Below are 5,651 nucleotides of genomic sequence, written 5' to 3' on the forward strand. Positions count from 1 at the left end.
CAAATATATTGCCTGTTGCTCTGAGTACAGATAGAACACTTCCTTTTGTTTCAGCCAAATAATTCTTTTCCTTAGCACAAATAGTAAGATACTCCTTATTTAGGACGTCTCCACCCTGTTGTCTGTAAGCAACTCGCCCAGGCACAGAATGCAACTGTACTGCCGTGAAGCTTTCCTTGCAATGCGTGGGGAATATATCCATCCTGTGAGACCCATGTTTCATAGTGTACTCCTGAGGGGATACACACACTATACTAGCAGCTTGTAAGTTTAATAGCAGACTTTTTGGCCCGCTAGTGAAGGCTAGCTTGCTTGGTGTGAAGTTGTGCATGCCTGTGTGTGTCATGTGGGACTTCTGTGGTGGCTTGTGGAATGTGGGTTATTATGAAAGGACACTTCATGTCTTGCACTAGTATAGCTGTGTTTGATGAATGGAGTTGAGTACACACTGAATTTTAAATGGAACCAGTGTCGTTAGATGACTTCATCAGCTTTAAAAATAGTAACCACAGTGCCTGTCAGCTTCTGCTGTCTTTGAATCCTGTGAGCTTTCCCAAAACACAGGCCCAGGCAGTACGTGTACATTATGATCCTGAAACAGTTTGTGTATTTGTCATTAGTTTAAACAAAACTCTCTGCTTGACTGTAATTCTTGTGAGTTTAATGTACATGCTGAGGAGTCCAGAACCTTCCAGTATTTTTCAGCTGTCTCTGCTGTGAATGCGATGTGTTTCAGAAAGGGGTTATGTTGGTCTTTAGGACATCAGGAGCTCTTCTGCAATCTGTCTTGAAATTAAAGAAATACACAGTACACGTAATTACTTTCAGTCATTGTCAGCCTACCAACTAGATGAGTCGATGCTCATTACCTTACTACAGGTGCAGCATGGGACAAGTGTGTTCTATGTACAGTCACCTTGTAATAAAATGAAACCAAGACAAATATTTATGAATGATGAAGTAGTATTTGCCCACTAGCTTCCAACAGGGAGCTGGATAAGCAATACAATTATAGCTCATGAATTACTATATTTGAAGGTCAGAAATCTTTACCTGGGACTTCAGGGACAAAACTTTAGCCCTATTTTTAAGAGTTAAAGTGCATGTTTCATGTTCTGTATGTCATCATAGCTTTTGACTGACAATCTACTGCCAAAGGTTGCATCTTAAGCCCAATAAAATTAGGCTGTATTTGCATTTGTGACGTTCTACAAAAAATACTTATATATATATATACACCTTGTCTAACATAGCGCATCATATTTTACCAACAGGTAGAAAAAATTTACAGTGTATTATGAGTAAGTTTTTAGTACTATGACTGGTAATCTGTATTATAGTCACTATTGAACAAAGTATTTTCTATCATATGGGATGAATACTATAACACTAAACTGAACATTTCTTATGAAAGGGTGGTAGTCTCATCAATTTATGTTCTAAAAACAATCTCTGAATTTCATCCCAGGTTTCCATCATGTAATCTGTGCTGCTACTGGGCTTCATGTTTACTAAGTATTTATTGGAAGGACAACAAAACAATTCTGACTAAGGCCTAATGAACACTGTCTGGCAGGAAAAGGCATTATAGAAAAGTGTAAGTCTCAGGCTTATTCTATTTATGACTTCCTGAGTTCAAAGAAGTAACTTTGTAAAGCAAACGGAGAAAGTGAGGGAAGATCATAAAAGCTACGTGGATGTCGATGCTCATAAAATGTAAACCCAGATTACCCATGGTGCTAAGCCATGCTAATAACAATTGCCATTGCAATCAGTACTGGCCTGAATATCAGGATGGTATTTAATGAACTAGAAATTTTAAGGGAGTGACCTGTAAAAGAAATGTCAGGTGATGCTGTGAGAAGATACATAGGTCAAAGTAAAAATCCTTTAATGTGTCCTTAAGATGTGATATCTTAATTTACAATAAGCTGTCTTAGACTGTTACACTTCATATGTGCGTGTACACTGCATTTGCAAATAGCAGTCCTACAGTGCAGACCTTGATTGACTGCTGTCACAACGTCATTACCAACTGCTGATGATTACATCACATTTATGCCATACCACAACACGCCAGGCAGGTAGCAGATACTGCTATTGCACTCTTTCCTTGTGTGTGGAAATGTAAATGTAACAAACATAACCTGGTTATGGCACAACTTACAATCATCTCTAGTACCTCGGTTTACTTTCTGTTGAGGCAGGTAACCCAGGTCAGAGGAACTTGCCAATTCTTTTAACCCAGTCAAAGCATTTCTGAGGTTCAATAAAATTTTGATGAATGTCCTACACCAGTTTTCATCTCAACAGTTTCAATTACTTTCTGGTTGGGGTTCTGGTCAGGGTTCAGGACAGTTTCCTGTGGAATCGGGGAAAGCTGTGAAGATGAGCTGAGTCCTGGCATCAGAATATTTCAATGTCCCATGTTGAATTTCTGATATTTAGCCTGTCCACTCTTCCTTGGTTGGCTGTGCTGCACCATTGGCCTTAGGAATAATGCATCAAGCTATTAATCCTTTGTATATCAATGGCTCTTATCATACAGTATAACTTCTTTTCTCTTGACAAACATTAGTTGAGAACTAAATCTCATGTACTTTATACTGTGAATAGTATTATGCCATTTTACAGAAACAGGCACAGAGAAATTAACACAGGCAATATTATTTTATTTGTTGTTATTGGACTCCCCATAGCGTGCCACTTACAGCAATAAGTTGTCTTCTTGGTCTGAAAATCTTACTATCTTACAACATGTCACAAGTGGCAGGATTATAAAAAGCTTTAAAAAAAAATATCAGGGTAAGGTCTTAGAGTTGTATGAACTCATGCTTTGCACAACTTCTGTGTATTTCCCCAATATTGCCTCTGTAACTCAGTAGCAGAACTTTGTAAAGAGCATGCTCAGAAGCATCACTGTATACAATGAACACAAAAATGCTTGATCCTTCTTCAATATGAACCCTATTTGTTATTTACAAATGGATGAGATGTATGTAAACTATTTCTGTTCGGTTAACCCTCTGCTGGGACTAAAGAAACATAGCCCACCCCTTGGTCGCATTAAAGCCTCAAAGAGAAAAATAAAATTACTCTTTCAACCATGATTGCATCCAGCTTTGTGCCTTTGCTTTCAAAGGGAACAGTTGCTAGAGAGTTCTTAAAAACTAGCAGCATAATAACCTCTACTGCATTTGTGCACAGCTGCATAAGCCTTGATATCCACACAGAATGAAGTGGTGATAAAGGCACCTTTCCTGTTACGGCTGTTTGACAGCAGGATGCCTAGCGTGTAAATAAAGATTGGGCTTATGCATGGCATAGGTATTTAGTCCTTTGGAACTTAGATACGTTTTTTTTCTGGGTTTACTCTAAAGTTTGTCTAGTTACCTAGGGAATTTTAGAGGTTCAAAAACATGTACCTCAGGATGATACTCAAGTAGATGGATAGGTAGCACCTGGTTGGGAGTTTTGAGGATCTGCATTTTTGCAGTTAGGTGTATGGGTGCAGTTTGCTAGCTTTTAGTGCTAAATTCTTTAGTTTATCCAGTCCAAAGTCTGTAGGAATAAACAGTACTTGACTCCAAAATCGACACTTCCCTTAATCACTAGAGGAAGATACATCCGTTTGTGTCTGTCTGGGTTACTGTAAAGTTGGATCTGCTTGCTTTACATATTTACTTGTGCTCATGGACACAAATGGCCATATGAATTGCAGTTAAAGAGTCAGACCCTGCTGATATTTATACTCTTAGCATGAAGAACTGGGATCTGATGCACTATGCAAATTCATAGCTCTAGTGGCAGGTCTCTGACGTACTCTAAGTGCTCCATCAAAATGTTTTCACTTAGAACTAGAGACAAAGACAGAGTCATGGAAGTACAAACTCTAAAGGTAATTGTGTTTCCATTTAAGACACTAGTGCTTGAAAAGTTGTGTTCTTAAGATCACAAATCTGATAATCTTCTACATTCATGTTTAGCAGAGTATTCTTACGATAGCTTGATGTGCTCCTTAGTTAATTAAATGTTAGAATTATAACAAGTGTGGGAAATAGGCAGAATTACTCAAGGTTAGTTGGATGAAATCGATCCTAAATACAAAAAAGCTACAAAGTTTAAGCAGTATTTAAGCCATCAAATAATACAACACACTTTTGGTGTTTTTGATGAGGAGGAGTTATTTTGTACTACTCAGCATTGCATGGTTGTATTAGCTCTGGTTTCAGTTCCAGTAGCAAATTTTAAACCGCAGATAAGATAAAATGAGAGTCCTCTTGTTCTGTGTTTCTAATAGACTCAATGTCCAGTCTAGAAATTACATTGCATAAAAACAAATCAAGAGAAACCATTTCTCATGATACTGTGGCAATTAACAAAGCAAAAAAGAAAGCGGAAGTCCATTTGAAAGAAGTAAAAAGGTCTTGCTAGATGATTGAGGAAGATACAAAAAGTAATCTCAGATGAACTGTCTTACTGAGAAATGTGGGTTCTGCCCAGAATTAGAAGGGTGGCTGCATCAAAATGGCTTCTGCCTTAAGACACTGCACACAAGAATTCAAGTCCAAACTTGAAGTTTTGCCATCAATATCTGTGCACCCAGCTCATGGCAAGGGATTAACTCCCATTTCTGCCAGCTGAGGATATGATCTCATACATGTTGATAGCTCTTGCTATCTTCCAGCATAAGGTTTTGCTCTTGTCTTCAGATATTCTGTCCAACATCCATATTGCCTGTCAGACCACAGCATGGGAAGACTTCTTCCCTCACCTAATTATTTACCAATCTGTATAGTCAGAGCTAAGGGATTTCTAATCTGTCTGCATAACTATGCATTGGATAGCTTCAACTGAATGCAAACCCATTCCCTACAATGAGTAACGACTGCTTATCATAGCACAATTCAGGTTGGAAATTACCTCAGGTGGTCACCCAGTCCAGTCTTCTGCTAAGGTTAGTTTAACAACCCGGGACAGAATATGTTTCCATATTTCTTTAGCATTGACCTGTTGATCTCCTTTTTATACTTGCTGCCTTATTTTTTTTTTATCCATTCCTCAGTATGGGCTTCTTGGGCATACCTGCTTCTTGGTTTCTCAGTAGTCACTGAGTAATGTCTCTGGCTCCAGAGGTTAAAATGAGTTTATGGTTTGTAGGTTTTGTGGACAAAGACTAAAAATACCACAGACGTGAAAAAGCATGACCCTCACTTTAGTAGAGCAATTGACAATACTACTTATTTACATGTAGCTTGGCTTCAACCTGACCTGAATTCCACTTGTGTACTTTTATTGACCTTCTACTGATTCGTTGGAATTTCAGCTCCATCTCTGCTACTGATGGCCAGCAAATGGGACTGGTATCTGACATCTGGTTTTATTTTAACAGAAACTGCAAGCCTCCATGCATATGATTATTGCTTTGGGAGTGTACCCACTCTGAAAAGACAAGGTTTCTACAAACGTGTTTTCACACCCATTTTCACCTTCTGAGTGAGATACTTTGCAATTAAAGTACTAAGGAGCTGCTGAAGCAGAAGTGACATCTTGCTACCAAGGCCTGGAACAGCTCTGGTAATCCAGCTGCCTTGTACCATCGTGGCATGCAGTTTTAGCATTGCAGAGCTTTGTGACTGACAGCAGCAGGA

This window comes from Phaethon lepturus, unplaced genomic scaffold, assembly GCF_000687285.1.
Source record: "Phaethon lepturus isolate BGI_N335 unplaced genomic scaffold, ASM68728v1 scaffold1116, whole genome shotgun sequence".
NCBI lineage: Eukaryota > Metazoa > Chordata > Aves > Phaethontiformes > Phaethontidae > Phaethon > Phaethon lepturus.